At 36.9% G+C, this 17,082-nt stretch overlaps 1 protein-coding gene across 6 annotated transcripts in view; it reads left to right on the forward strand.

The window, feature by feature from the left end:
- cep112 (centrosomal protein 112) overlaps positions 1 to 17,082 on the forward strand; it is a 193,814-nt gene that overhangs the window by 150,900 nt on the left and 25,832 nt on the right. The gene's annotated exons all lie outside the window — the stretch shown is intronic.

Genomic DNA, 17,082 nt, shown 5'->3' on the forward strand with positions numbered 1-17,082 from the left:
ATGGTCCGCTTTAATCTTTAACGTTAAATATTTAGTTCTAAAAGTCATTCTAAATATAAAAGAATACCAAAGTTCACACCACAACTATAACGATAATGATATAGAGCAGGGGTGGTGAATGTTGATCCTGTAGGGCCATTGTCCTGCAGAGTTTTGCTCCAACCCTATTAAACACATCTGAAGCTAATCAAGGTCTTCAGGATTAGGGCTCAGGGTTGGAGCTAAACTCTGCAGGACAATGGCCCTTCAGGATCAACTTTCCCCACCCCTGATATAGAGCAACAATATCGTTGGGATCACTTTCAGAATGATTTTTTTTTTCCAGCTTGAATGATAAAACACTGACAGCCAATCAGAAAATTTAAGGGCTCACGCATTTAAAATGGCAGACGACATTCTGGAGAAGTTAAACGCCGAGGTCCAGAAAAAGCCAAGTCAAACCCCCTTTTCAAGGATACTTTAAAGAAAATGGATATATGGAAAACAATTGGTCCTACCCTCGGAATAAATGTTGGGAAGTATTAACAATGAAAACAGTGTAACATAAAATTACCTCAGGTAATCCAGCGCTAGTTTCGACAACATTGTCTTGCTTCCTTTGAAGTTGCAGTAAAAAAGACTAGGTGTTGTTGTTTTTTCCACTATATTGACTTCATCAGGTAAATTCACTGTTAGATTAGATCGATTACACTAGCTATTCACTCGAAGCAGCATGCTGAGGACATCTGCTGGTTAAAGCCGTGTAAATGCAACAAGAACAACAAAAACATGTTCAATAACATGTTGTACACACTTTGAAACCGCAGCGCATGAGCTTAGAATAAACAGACAGTTATAGTTCCTTGGACACAAATATACTTATTGTTCTAGTTATTGTTCTTGTTGTGAACGGGCCTTTAGACATTCTGCTAACTATAAGAAACTTTGCTACTACATTATCTACCAGTCATTTAGAGTATTAGTAGACAGTCTGCTTGAAATCTGCTAACACTTTATTTTGATGCTTCTCAGCAGACACTCTACTGACTATAAGAAACTTTGCAACTACATGTCAACTTATTCTACTAGCCCAAACCCTAACACCTAACCTAACAGTCTACTAATACTCTGATGAGAGTTAGTAGAATGTCTAATGTGGACTATCGAAACCTGCGTAACCTGAGTTTGCATTATAATTGGTTTGTTCACACCAATTATATATAACATACATGTTTTTTTTTTTAATTGTTTTATAAAACTTTTTGTTTTTGTCAAAACTTCTACTATTGAACTGTTAAGATGTTTAAATCATAGTTTTGTTAGTCATTTTACAGTTTAGGATGTTACCTAATACCATTGGTGTCAACATTGCTGCCTAAACAACATGTAGTTCTATTCTATTATCAGAATTCTCCGAAACATTTTTAACTGCTGATTCCAATAAATCACCATTTTTGCTGATCCGGACACCTATATTAACACCAATTGAATATTCAGCCATTCGGTTAGGTAACTCATTTCATATGCAAAACGGTTAGCCAATCACATTTGCATATGGGAGTCTTAAAGGTACATTAGTTAAACAGTCTGTTTAATCCTAAGGGACAGGGAGAGGATAGAAAATGCTTGTGAAAAACCTAAACATTTTTTGGTGAAGAAACCCTGAATAGCATTATAAGAGGACTTCAGATGCCACAGATGTGTACAATATGGCCCAGCAACATACTTTCATATAAGATGCAGATGAAAATGAGCTTAAAGTGTGACACCCTTAACAAAGAGGCTTCTTTAGATTCATCCAAATGATTTGTTGTGTCGTTGTTTTGACCGATCTATCATGGCTGACTGAGTGTTTTCAGCTCTTTATGTGTGTAACAACTGAAACAACTGCGCACAAAAGGCCTCCAACATGCTTTTTTGCATGACAGAGGTGCTGGAGTCTGGCCTGGGCTTTTATGGAGTAGACATGACTCTGCTGTCCTTTGTGGAGCTTTCAAAGAGGGTTTGGGATCATGGCCGATTGGAGTGTGGTGTTTTTACGAGGGTATTGAAGTGGTGACTTCTGCTTTGAACTGCTCAGTTTTGTCAACTGAAGCTGTAATGCTCTCTGTGTTCAGGGTCAGAGTTAGAATCACCACTGCTTTTCCTGTAATCTCCCAAACGCTGACTACAGTGTGTACGCCATAAACATTATAAACACATGCTGAAATATAAGCTCAGAATTGAATACATAGTGCATTTTAAAAACAATAGTATGAGAAACAATATGCAACAGTAAACTCTATGTACCGGTTTCACAGACAGGGCTTAGATTAAGCCAGGATTAGGCCTTAGTTTATTTAGGACATTTAAGTAGCTTTTATAAAAATGCCTTAGAAAAAAAAAACTTTATTGGTGTGCATCTTGAGACAAAACAATAACACAGACATATTTTAAGATGTGTCAGTACCAGTTGCTTTCAGTTAAAACTGCTCAAATATGCATTTCTGGGGACTAGGTTTAAGCCCTGCCTGTGAAAACGGGGGTATGATTTTTTTTTTTTTTTTTTCATTAAAATTTTGGGTATTCTAATAATGCATGCTGCTTTATTAAAACAAATAGATAAATAGTAAATTGGTATTTACTTCAAAACACTTGGCACGCCGTACAGCTGATACGGACCACTGATATTACTGTGAATGGGAAAAATTGGAATGCTCTAGTTAAGTAAGTCCTGCCTTTCTAATAGAGTGCTGCAGTGATGACATATTTTTGAAGGTCAACCTTGAAGTCAGCATCACACTAGTTACCTCGACAAAAACCCAAAAGGATTTTTCTTTTGGCTTTTGGATTATTGCCGAAATAAGCTTTGTGTGACCAACAAAAGATTATGATTCTTACACTTCATCTTGATAATGAGCACGACTTCAATGTCACCACCATTAAGCATTAAACTCTTTTAGCTTTTATTTAAAACACATTTCAATGAAAGTGTGAGTTAGAGTAGTTTGCAAGAGTGTGGTTATAAACACAATAAGGTTGTGAAAGTGGACTATTTAGTTGATTAGTTTGTTCGGTGTGGTGACATTTAATGTCCCGACAACCTCTGTAGTCCTATTTAGCCACTTGTTAGCAATCTCCTCTTTTCAAGACAAGCTTTAAAAAATTCACAAGGTGATATTACTGATGTATTTTATGTTGTAGAATAAAACGTGAAAATATCTTGAGCTTGTGTTCACCACAGACCTTATTTCAAGCATTTAACTAAAAACCCATACAAAAAACACATTGACTTCAGAAAGTGCTAAAATGCTAACTCGTTTCAGGGTTTTGGCCTACAAAAATGAAAACAGGCAAATGCCAATCTGCAAAGGCACTGCCTGGTCTTGATTAAATGAAACAAAATTTATGACACCATTCATGCTAGTTTTTATTGCTGATTTAAAATGTTATTGAAATGTGAGGTTTATGAGGTAATTTTTGAGATTTAAAGGATTATTTCACTTTCAAATAAAATTTTCCTGATAATTTACTCACCCCCATGTCATCCAAGATGTTCATGTCTTTCTTTCGTCGAAAAGAAATTAAGGTTTTTGATGAAAACATTCCAGGATTATTCTCCTTATAGTGGACTTCAATGGCCTCCAAACAGTTGTAGGTCAAAATTACAGTTTCAGTGCAGCTTCAAAGGGCTGTAAACGATACCAGACGAGGAATAAGGGTCTTATCTAGCGAAACGATTGTCATTTTCGGAAAAAAAATACAACTGTATGTGCTTCCGCTTTCCGTCTTCTTCAAAAAGCTTACGCCGTCTGTCCTACACCTTCCCTATTCAACTTACTGAAAAAAAAAAAAAAAACTGGCGCCGCGTTCGTTCCGTAAGTTGAAAAGGGAAGGCATAGGACATACAGCGTAAGCTTTTTGAAGAATACGAAAGTGCGGTTTTGACGGAACCACTTGGAAGGCGATCATTTGTTTATATAAAGCATATACATTTACATTTTTTTTTGAAAATGACCGATCGTTTCACTAGATAAGACCCTTATTCATCGTCTGGTATCGTTTAAAGCCCTTTGAAGCTGCACTGAAAATGTAATTTTGACCTTCAACCGTTTGGAGGCCACTGAAGTCCACTGTAAGGAAAATAATCCTGGGATGTTTTCATCAAAAACCTTAATTTCTTTTCAACTGACGAAAGAAAGACATGAACATCTTGGATGACATGGGGCTGAGTAAATTCTCAGGAAAATTTTATTTGAAAATGGACTAATCCTTTAAGTAATTCCCCAGTCAGTTAGATAGCTGTACTTGCAAGACTGAAGATAGCTGCCCAAGTGCAAGACTGACTTTACTAGTAAGTTACAGTGTAAATAGCATTGATTTCCTGATGTATCTCTCTCCTTCTGCTTACACTGGATTTAGTTTCTTACCTAATTCCTAAACCATACTTTTTAGTTCCAAAAGCTCCAGTTTGATCAGAGTTTTTTTTCAATATGAATGAGTTAAATCAGAAGGGTCTGACAGGATAGACACTGAAATGATGTGCAAGTGTGGAAACGATACCAGCTGCTGAAAGCTTCATATAAGCTCATAAAAGAAATCTTTCCAGACCTGCATACATCATGTGTTTCCCACAGTCTGCTGATCGTTATGAATACAGTGTGTGACATGGATGTACAATGTCCGTATGTAAAAACTCTCTCTTTTCTGAAATACTAACGTATGGAAACCTGGTTTTCTTCACTGTATCAGCACGATATCTCTTAACACTTATTTTTTAAAGAATTACAGGTTACAATTTAAAGTCAGTGTGAAATGAAAATTCAGCATATCAATTTTATAAATGTCTGTTATATGTCTTATTGTGAACAATTCGCCCGTGCATATGTTCCATTTAAATTTTTATTTATGTCTTTTTAATTTTTTGCCATTAATGTTTAAACAAAATGCGTAAGATTTCTCCAATCATTTAGTCACTTAAACCCACCCTTGCAAACGCATGTTCATCTTTCGCTCCTTCTGATTCATCGCGTCATCAGGGACCTCATGGTGTCGATTACCGCATAAAAATGACCTCAATCATTTTGATTCATCCCTCGGTTTATAAAAACAAATGAAAATTGTGTGTAAAAGTAATGCTGTCTATAGAGCAAAATGCTAAAATACATACGGTCCTTCTGCAAGACTTTTTGTGGAAAATGTAATATGAGATAAGTGCAACAGAGTCACTTAATAACTTTGTTTTATTCAATATTCCTGTTATGACCATGTAAAGCCAATAACTTTTGATATGTGCAGGAACACCATAGAAGTTGAACCTGTGCTCCCAGCAGGCCAGCGTTCTCCTGCTCTCTCATTTTGTTTGGACTCTTGAGTTTTAGACTGACACACGGTTCAGCTGATATTAGGGGCATTTTGGAGTCCGACTGGCTCCACCGATCAGGGATTGTAGTCCAGTTACTATGTGTGTTTGACCACGCAAAACCTTCAGTTTTCTGAGCCCAGAGTGTTAACTGCTGTTAATAAGAGTCTAATTAATGACTGACTAGTTGATATAAGTCCAGACACATGTATAGCATTACTGATAAGACAGAGAGAGAGCGGACAGGAAAGAATGGTTTGCACAGCCTGTGTGTGTTTGGACGGTAAGAACAAGCGTGTCACACTCTGACATTGTTGCCAAGTCGCTCACTTCAAAGGCGGATTATGAAAGCTGAAGGGCTTGAGACAAAAAAAAAGCAGAAAGAAACATCAAAGTGTGGCGCGTTTGAATGCAATAATCCCAAAACAGTTGTTCTGATTGCGTTGTCGGCTATCAGATGTCTCTGTTTCTCATATTGCTTAAGATTAAACATGTGTTTGTTTGTCAAGTCTCCTAAAGTCCCACTTTCTCCACCCGAAAGCTTTAGAAATACTGTCTGTGAAAACTTCCCTTCTGTCTTTAATCGACTGTGTTGCATATGTCTGTTTAAGGCCCCAAATAGTGCTGTCAGGTTGAGTTTATGTGTCACCACTGTATGACTTTTTTTTATTCTTTCCTCTATATTTATTTGCCCAGCTTATAGCTCACACAACAGTAGGATTCCAGAAACTGGGGACATCTTAAAACATATATAGGATACAGGATTGTTGTTGATGGTATGTACATCTCTAGAAGCCACAAGTCAGTTTAAATTCAACTTTAAAAAAATAATAATAATAAACTTGTTTAATTGCCGAATCCTCACTGAAGTATTACACTACCCATAATCCTGAAGAGAGATCCACCAATCAGAGATGTCGCTGTTACCATGACAATGAATTGTGGAAGATTTTGTTAATGTTGGATGTTGTGCAGGCTAGACAGATAAATGATGTACCTTAAAGAGAAAGAAGAGTAGAGCATGACTCTTAATCAAAGATTTATTTGTAATGTCAATGGAGAAAATGAATGGGGATCAAACTTCCAGAAGGAAGGCCTCTGCTCACATTGAATGTGAAAGTGGCTCTTTGACCCGGTCTGCTAATGTTTACAGTCAATGAATACTGCACATTTATGCCAAGTGATTGCTTGTCATCTGCTGCTCATGGATTATAACTATACAATAAATATGTTTTCTTTATGCTGTATATATTGTAACATGTTGTAGATGGTTGTAAGAGTGCAGCTGGCAGTAGTAAAGCATGCACGTTTCAAAATAAGAGTCCCAGTGTATTTTAAGCTTTTTTATATAATTAAAGGTCCCACATTCTGCATAATTTCTGATTATTATTGGTGTAATAACTGGTGTAAATAAGCGTATCTGGCATTTAATTTAACAAACTCTTGTGGCTTTTCTCTGGGTTACAGGAAGGAACATTATTTAACACTTTGAGTATAAAAAGTTTACTAACATCTACGCAAGAATCTTTTTATTGCATTTCTTTAAACACATTATTATCGTATCAGCAAAATCCAATATCAGTAAACCTTTAAATCATATGTGTTGATGTTTTAATTTATAAACCAATTTCGGTGCATGTGTTTAAACTTAAAAAAAAAAAAAACTTGAGTATTTTAAAGAGGACATAGCACACAGTTTCTGCCAATCTCATGTTAATCTCGAGTAGTATTGCTTCCTTCATACCTCCGAAGAGTTATTATTATTTGAATTTTTTTTAAAGACAGATACAGCATACCGATTCTTTCCTAAAACAGCCAAGCTCCTGGAGGCGTGCCGTGGGTGGGACTTGAGTCACGAGCATGCAAAACATCATCGCATTATCCCTAAATAACATTTGATTCACTATACATTTGTTTTGTTTACATTATATACACTTAGATGCCGATTGTCAACAAAACACAGACATTTTTATGCAGTTTTACTTACCGCCTGCGATTCATGACCAGAATCTTTTATCCCTGGGACCACACCATCTTTCAGTTTCAAACGATATGCAAATCCAGCGTCGAACTGGGCCTTGTTTATTAAACATTTTTTACCGAAATGCCGGGAACAAACAAACACACTTGCACAACTCCGTTGCTGCCCCGGAAAAACAAACTGCATCCACTGTTCCCCTAACGCCGGGTTCTTTGGAAAGCTAAACAAGGTTATCTTTCCTTCACAAAAAAAACCACACTTCTTTGATGACATTGTTAATTTCGTGGTCTAAAAACAAAATGACAAATCTTTCTCGAGCAAGTCCTGTGCAGCACTGCCGACGACTTCTGTAACTCAAACGAAGCGCGTGGATGGGCGTGCTCTTGCTCTGGTTGATGTGTGCGCGCTTTTCTGGGAGAAGTGCCCATACAAGGAATTCCACCCTTTATGACGTCATACAGGCCCATACTCAAAAAAATGCATGAGAATCCAACTCTTAAACAGTGTAAATAAGTCAGAATGCGTGAAATAGCATTAGACATCTCATTTAAACTTGCAGTTCCCCTGTTTTGTTGATTGTCCTTGTTAACTCTTTCCCTGCCAGTATTTTTTTTTAAAGTTTCCAGCCACCGCCAGCGTTTTTGGTCATTTTCACAAAAATGTCATGGCCCCCAGAATATTTTGTTGTATCAATATCTGAACATGCCATATATCAAAAGAAAATATAGACCCTCTGCTTTAAAAAAAAAAAAAAAAAAATATTCTAGATTCATGCATTCTTTTTTTATCAACACTTGAATGTGGGTAAGTTTCGTTAAAAAAAAAAAAAAATTATGAGCAAATTATGAGCAAAAAGCTGAGGAAATACATCTTGATCAGATTCAGAATGATGATCAAAACATAGATGGAGTAGATTGAGTTCACCAACACCCCCAAAGCTTGCACAGTCCTAACCACTTCCTGTGTTGACATTTCACTCTGTAACATTAGGCCGTTTTGATATATATGCTGTTTATTGTTAATGATCGCATTATTTTTCATATGCATCTGCTTACATCGCTCATTTCTGCTTCTTCTTTGCCTGTGTTTTGATCTGGAGATACTGTACTTATTCAGAAGATGTGTCATAGTGCCCCCTAGCGTATAACAGTGAAAACACAGAAAGCTGGGAAAACTCGTCAATGGCTGGGAAATTGGAGTTAAATGTGTGCTGCAGCCTGTTTAATGAATTAAAATAATCTGAGATACATTTATTTTTTTGTGATTGTATGGATTTCTGTTCTGTATAATATTAATTTTATTTGTGCAGTTCTTAAAAAAGTTTTTAGAAATTGTCACAATGCTCCTTAGTTAATTGTGCAGCCTACTATTTGGAACAGTCTTCGCATTCAGAACACATCTATGATTCCTTAAAATGTTGCCTAGGTAGGCTGTTGTCTTACTGTTGAAACAGAGCGACTGTGTGTGTTTGATCTCCTGCTGTTTACTGTTTTCCTTCCTCTCTCTGATTGGCAGTAGCATGTGCTCCAAACACTAGTTTGCAGATATGACTGTGGCCGTCCTTCCAGATACGTATCTGTGATCAAAGCCACTCAGGCACATTGTGACTCACCTTGGTGCAGTTGTGTTCCAGCACACAGATGACACAGAAGGGGGCATGTGCTGGTCCGGTTTCAACCTACTGCTTAAACCCAGCAGCCCCATCATGCACAGCTGCTGTTTAAGCCTGGCTTTACTCTTGACTTCTGCTGCCATGCCTGGCTGTGACATCAACAATAGCGCCGCACCTCCAGTGTCAAACCGCAGCACTTTGATCAGTGCCTCCATCACCACAGGAGGCCTGCCATGTTGCACTCTTGCTGTGACATCACTCACGCAGCATGCAACACATCTCACAGTGCCACATGCATCCAGGCCGTATGTGGCATGTGTCATTCTGATGCTGACTTTACTATTTATAACGTACAAGAACACAACATGAAGATATGTGTGTGCTTTGTCATCACGGTCAGCTTTATGATTATTAGCATGCTCATCTGATGTAGAATGGCATTGTTCTTTTATTCATTCATTATTTTCAAAAGACACTGTTTATAAAAGCAAACTTAAATGTCCTAATTTGACTAAAGCCTAATCCTGGCTTAATCTAAGCCCTGTTTGTGAAACCGGGCCTAAGACTGTGAAATGTGCATTTAAAAACTGCCCTTCTGAGTAGAATCTAAAATCAAATCTTTATTTATTGTCAAACCAACATTGTGATTCCACATGTATTACAAGTTCAGACATTCCAAAGGTACTCATGTACAGTAGTATTTCATTTTTTATACAGTATTTTGGTACAGTCTTGTCGAATAAGGCAGACTCTAACACAGGGGTCTCAACTCTGGCCAATGATTAATGATTACAATGATTAATCTATATTTGATTTATAAAGTGAAGTGTTATTTTACATTTAGCATTAGCAATGCTAAGTCGACCTTAGCATTGAGCCTTGCTTGAGGCACAGCTGAATGTTACATTAATTATAATGGGCTTGTGTGAAGATTGTTTTAAGTTAAAATAAATAAATAAAAAAAGTATTTTTAAAGTCTATTAAATGTTAAAAATGATGACTTTCACTTATACTGTAGTGGTAAATGGTTATAAATTCTCATTTCATCCCCAGAAATTGAGAAAAATCATAGTAGTAAAATATCATAGTACTTAGTAAAAACTGGTATTAAACAAATATTTAAAATATACTCTGTTTATGTTGTTTCTGCATGAATTTGGAGATTTAATGTGAAATTATTACATTATAAAAACATAATAAAAACGTATAGGCCCGGTTTCACAGACAGGGATTAGCCTAAACCAGGATTAGGCCTTAGTTCAGTTTTAACTTTTATAAATGTACACTTAAAAAAAACATTACTAATGTGCATCTTGAGACAAAACAATGGCACTGACATATTTTAAGATATGTCAGTACAAGTTGCTTTCAGTTAAAACAGCTCAAACATGCATTTTAGTCCAGGACTAGCTTAAGCCTTGTCTGTGAAACCGGAGGATGATGTAAGGTGCTATTAATCACGATTAATTACAGATAAATGTGTGATTAATTAGTTAATTTTTATCATTTGACAGCACTAATAAATATTCATTTTGAGGATGTTTATGTTAAAACAAGGGGTTTTCAACTCTGGCCCCCAGAGTTTAGCTCCAACCTTGATCAAACTCGTCTGCTTGTAACTTTAGTAATTGTAATGTACTAGTAATCCTGAAGACCTTAATTAGCTTGTTCATGTGTGTTTGATTATAGGGTTGGAGCAAAACTCTGCAGGAAAGTGGACTTTGAGAGCCAAAGTTGAGACCCCTGTGTTAGAGCCTGCCTATTTGACAAGATTGTACCAAATGAATCTGAGCCAAAATACTGTATAAAAAATCAAATACTACATGAGTACCTTTGGAATGTCTGAACTTGTAATACTTTTGGAATCACAATGTTGGTTTGACAATAAATAAAGAATTGATTTTAGATTCTACTCAGAAGGGCAGTTTTTAAATACAGATTTCACAGTCTTAGACCTGGTTTCACAAACAGGGCTTAGATTAAGCCAGGATTAGGCTTTAGTTTAATTAGGACATTTAAGTTTGCTTTTATAAACATGCCTTAGAGAAAAATATTTGTGTTGTTTTATATGTAATATGGATTATTTTCTTATCCTATTTTTTTTAGGAGGCTTGTTAAGATTTGTTAGGTTTGTTAAGTCAAACATTTGCATTACGTTGTTAAAAATGTTAGTTCACACAAAAATCATTTACTCAACCTCATGTCATTTCAAATCCATGAGACGTTTGTTCATCTTCGAAACACAAATGAAAATATCTTTTAATGAATGAATGAATATCTAATAATGAATGAGAGATTTCTGGCCCTCGTTCCAACAAAACGTTCTTTCCACCAAAAAAGTTCATTCCACCAAAACTTTCAAGCTTCAAAAAGTTTAAAAAGACAGCATAAAAGTAATCCATATGAACTGAGTGGTTTAATCCAAGAGATATGATCATTTTATATAATGAGCAGATTTTAATTTAGGTCTTTTTTCACATATAAACACTGATCAACACACATACTTAGAGCACATCAAATCTGGTAAACAGAAGCTCAAACAAGTTGCTTGAAGCTCAAGAACCAATGAGTTTTGATTTTGATGATGATGAGACGGGGGGACACACATAATGTTAATGTGAAATTAACCTAGCCTAGAGTCATATGCGTGTCCATAATAACACAGGGATTGGACAACAGCCCAGGACAAATTAGCAACCACATATAAGCTCTGGCAACCCCAAAGTAATGCAGTAAACTGCTCAGAACACCCTAGCAACAGTCTTGTAATGGACTGGCAACCATTCAGATCACTCTTGCATCATGGCGGTGAGTTTTGCACAGGCAAACACAACTCACATTTTCTTCAGAATATGTAAAAATCTAGTCAGACTTCAGCAGATGATCAAGCACGTTCACGATACTTTCCATTCCACAGGTGCAGCCCTCCACTACTAGTCCTGCCTGTAATTGATTCTTTCATGTGTGCTCTTTTAACCATGTGCTCATTTGAGGTTGGGGGTTGATGTGTGTATTCTCAAGGCTATCTTAACCACACACACACACTTCAAGTGTGTGCTGTAAGATGTGTGTAAGGCAGCAGTGACACGTTAAAACACGTCCGATGAGACAATGCGTCCTGACATGCATTACTGCTCTGACTCGTACAGCAGCAGCTTTATTAGAACCGCGAGCAGAGACAGATAGAGGAGAGGATGTGACAGCGGTGTGAGAGGACAGGAGTGTTTCTCAACTGCTGGATTGTTTATATTGTGGCAAAATGTAAACTATTTTAAATCCCTCCGCTCTTTATATAAAGTTAGATATATAAGTATATCCAACTTTATCCGCATACACACAGCATTTACACAGTTAGGGATGTATACTTAGCAAATCTTACCTGCTTGTTTGCTTGTATTGTTGCAAAATGTGGACTATATTATCGTCCAGCTCTAAACTGCTAAAGTGTGACTATATGGCATGATGATATTAAGATTTTATAAATATTAACATCATGCAAAGCTGCTTTGAAACCGTGTGTATTGTGAAAAGCATTAAACAAATGCATTTGACTTGTTTCTGCTGATCTCAGTGTCATGATACACAGACATGTGCACAGGTATCAGTACTTCAGTAGCACACTAATTTTCATTCCAGCTGCAATTAATTACCCTTTCAAAATTGAGCTTAATCACTATAGTTTCAACCAAAACATCTATAGTTAGTGTTTTTTAAGCAAATTTTCAGCAAAATTTTTAAGCCTTTCCATTCCATCACCCAAAATATGGGTCTTACTTTATATTAAGAATCTTTAACTATTATGTCCTAACATTTAAATGAATAATTTAATACAATGCACTTTTTAGGGTTTTTCACACATGAAATAGTTAACCCTGGGTCATTCTAAACCCTGGGTAAATGGAATCCTGTGTTATCTTGCTTCACTTTTCACACTGCTCATAATTTACATGGGGTTAACAATTAATCATAAGCTGACGTTTCACATTGTACATTCCTAAACCCGGGGTAAATGTTCTTATTTTCTTATTTGCTTATTTGCGGTGTGAGTGTCATTGATTGAATAAACGCAGCACACAACCTGTTTACATAGCTTTAGCATTGTGCATCCGGTATTGCCGACTGTACTATCGAGTTTAAACTGAATGGACATTTCGGACTATAAAGGAAACGGAAACGGTCTCTTCTTCACTCAAATTGTCGCATTTTCTGTCAACATTTGACATTGTTCCTCTCAAATGCTGAATTTACTTTTTATATATAATGCGCAGTGTTTCCGTGACTGTCCAAAGCAGGCAAATTTATGCATTTGGTTGTCTTTTGCTAAGCGTCTAGCTGTAACACAACACTGCATCGTTTCAAACTGTACAAGTTAGTTAATGCGGTGCTAACCCTGCTCCGGAGCAAGGTTTAATAACCCCGGGTAAAAAGCACTGATAACCCCACTTCTAAATTACAAGTGTGAAATGTTCCTTTACCCGGGGTTAAAAATGGTGTTTACAACGACGATAACCCGGGGTTAAGCGTAGTGTGAAAAAGCCCTTTTGTGTACATACATGTTTTTACATTGTACTTACATATCTCTTATTAATTTCTGTAATGACATCTATAATTACACTGTTGACCCATCCCCCCACACCTTAACCCACCCTTAAACCTACTCATACCACTAACCCTGTCCTAACCTTACCCATATCACACCTCAGTAGCAGCACAAGTGTTTTGCAGTACAACATATTTCAAAAACAATATTTCTATATCATATCTATATCTTCATTTTATCTTCAGTGTTAGTCCTGCTCATTTGCAGGGTCCGCTTTCGTCTGAATTATCTCCGCACACACACATTGAATTTGGCACAGGTTTTACGCCGGATGCCCTTCCTGATGCAACCCAGCACCGAGAGTGCTAAGGCACTCTCACACTCACACACACTCCTACGGCCAATTGGGCATATCCAATCCTGACCTGCATGTCTTTGGACTGTGAGGGGGAACCCGGAGCACCACACAGAACTGACACCATAGCCGAGCATTTTTGTGAACACAAGGACAAAAACAGCTAAGAATGTAATCGCAGTAAGGACACATGTCCTGTTACACTACAGAAAAGAAGCCTAAAAATAATGCACAGCAAAATCCCCAGAGTTAAATCAACTAAAATAGTGTTAAAGTAACACTGAAGCAAGGTTCAAGTTAATGAGATAATTAAGCGATTAATTAAGTGATGACTGAGCATTAGTCATCACCTGCACACTAGATGAAGGTGTTCATTCATTAGATGAACACCTGCTGCTAGCAAGAATCAATGAAAAAAAGAGAAACACAAGAACTACAATTTACTTCAGCCACAGCCTTTTAGTTCTTGTGTTTCTCTTTTCTTCAGTGATTCTGCTTGTTAACAGCAGGTGTTTATCACTAATGCTCAGTCATCACTTAATTAATTGCTTTATTATCTCATTAACTTGAACTCTGCTTTAGTGTTACTTCAACACTCTGTAGTTACCATGTGCTCTGAGTAGAGTTGATTTAACTTTTGTGGATTTTGCTGTGTGCTTATAATTTTTTATTCATTGACAAAATAAAATCATTTAGTCATTGAATTCTTTGGCGTAAACCTGATTAAGTTACTTGTGAAACTAAGCACAACACTTATGTTAACACGTTTATCTGCATCAGATGATTCGGCTTGAAACGGCAAAAAAACAATTACAAAACCGTTTCCAAAGCAGATTATATGAATAATGTATGGGAACTTGAAACATCAATGTTACAATGTTATGAACAGAGTAAAGTGTGAAAAGGGTAATGTTCTTAGGTCAAACCATTCATGAAAAAGTAGAAACATGAACAAAAAGCTCCAGAAAAGATTGACTTACCGCATACTCAGACAAAGAATCGTTTATTCATCTTCTCACGCTACAGTTTCCACTTGTCCTCGTCATAGGGCCTGTTTACATCAGAATACTTCATGTGTTTTTACTGATCAGTTAGCCATCTGATTTATCAAAACAATTCCATTTGCACTTGGCCGCATAAATGTGTCTCTGCAAATGGATATAAATCCGATCTTCAATTCCCACGCTATATGCAGATTTAATGGAGTTCACGTCACTGAAAGTACAAACATGAGCTGCATTTTACTGATCATCAGCTAATTTCAAATTCAAAGACCGCAATAGGAGAGAGCGTGGCCACACCGCTGGTGAGATAATTTAGTCTCATTACTTTTAATGAGGAAGATTGTGTTTTGAGTGTCTGTTACAGAGATACTCAGCTGCTCATCTGCAAAGATGCATGGTGTAGTAGCGCTGTCATTTCTGGCTATAACATGATATTTAGGCTATAACACGTCCTCACACGTTTATTTTTTAGCATTTTTGGAAGGAGTAAAATTTACATATGTGGTTTCAGCAACCAGATGCATTTAGACTTGTTCAGTTTTGACTGGAATGCGTCCCAGACCACCTCCTGAAGTGGTTTGAGCGATTGGATTTATATCCGTCTCGAATGCATTTCATAGGGCATTTACACCTGGGCTTTTCACAATCGGAAAGCTATCCAATCAGGGAAAACACATGAAGTGACCAGGTGTAAACAGGCCCATAGGCACAAATGTTTTGATTATTCCAGCGAAAAATAACTTCTCCATCTTCTCATGCAGCGCCGTCCATTTAACCTGTCACAGACTAACTGATGCTCACAAAAGCATAAAACTACACACAGATTTGCTCCAACGTCTTTTGATTATCACATTAAACCCTGAAGAGTAGACATAAAACACTAAACACTTTGGGAGGGATGTTAAAATGTATTTGCTTCACCTAGAAACTTGAAATGAGCGTGGAAGGAAAAAATCAATCGCATAATGCAACACCTCTACAGTATCATACTGTATTACGAATTAAACGGGCTGAAAACAGAAAACTGCTGTTTATTTACAGACGTTCTGTAAAAGATACAGCATGTTACTGTTTTAATACTGTTAGAAATTACCTGTACATTTACAGTGAATGTATCAAATGATTAATTTAAATGTTAGTATATAATAGTTAAAGACAATTAATTTAAAGTGGGGCCAAAACATTCTGTAAAATATATTCTTTTGTGTTCTGCAAAAGAAAGAAAAAAATCATACTGGTTTGGAACAGCATGAGGGTGAGTAAATGATGACACAAATTTCACTTTTTGGGTGAACTGTAATTTCATTTACTCATTTTGCTTTTTCTGTCTGTTCAAGTTCAAGCACATGGTGTCTGGAACAAATGTGTCCTGTTATTCCCTCATTCCTTCTCTGACCCTGCCATGACCTCTGAGCTGTGCGCGGCTCTCGTTCAGTGATCTGCCGTCATATGGTTGAGGTTTGACACAGACTCTCGCAGCCACAGGAATGATGAGTTAGCATGTTTGGTGAGATTTGAGTAAGATAATCGTCGTTAGCTTTGCCTTGGTGTGTGTGTGTGTGTGTGTGTTTGGGGTTTGGAAAGAGGGTAGCTGATAAATGAGTGGATGAGGGATGGGGCAGATTCCCAGAACCCTTTGAACCACTTATCACAGGAAGCAGCATTTGATAACGTCCCAGTGGCCTGCGTGAGAAAGTCAAGCCTCGAAAGTGCAGCTCTCACCCTCACACACTTCTGTTCATTACACACTGTCAGACAGCCTTCACCTCCCGCCTGAGCCTAACACATTTGTGTCCTCGTTTTTAAAAAGAATAACAAAGTAGAAGGAAACATTATCTGAAGAAAATGTGAGTGCCGTTTGTCTGTGCAGTTGCCCTGGTGCTCTAGAGCATTGTTATACATATACTTTTTTAAGGTCTTTTTATTGAAAAAACAAGAAAGATTTGTGTAACTGATGTATCACAACTCTAATAATAAAAGAAAAAAAACACCTTATCAGAAGCTGAACCAGTCAATTGATCCTACATAAATATGTACAGTGTGTCAATAAAAAGCTACAATAGTTACCATATTTTCTTTTTCTTTTTTAAAAAAAATAAGGTTTCCAACTTGTAAAGAATGTCCAAGCTGATCCTTTATGGAATATTGGGTGTTCTCCAACTGTACATGATACATAATTTCCTTAATGGGATAGTTCCCACAAAAATGAAAACTCTGTTATTATTTATTCACCCTCATGTTGTTCCAAACAAATAAAACTGGTTAATCTT

Source organism: Megalobrama amblycephala, linkage group LG1, assembly GCF_018812025.1.
Source record: "Megalobrama amblycephala isolate DHTTF-2021 linkage group LG1, ASM1881202v1, whole genome shotgun sequence".
In the NCBI taxonomy this organism is placed as follows: Eukaryota; Metazoa; Chordata; class Actinopteri; order Cypriniformes; family Xenocyprididae; genus Megalobrama; species Megalobrama amblycephala.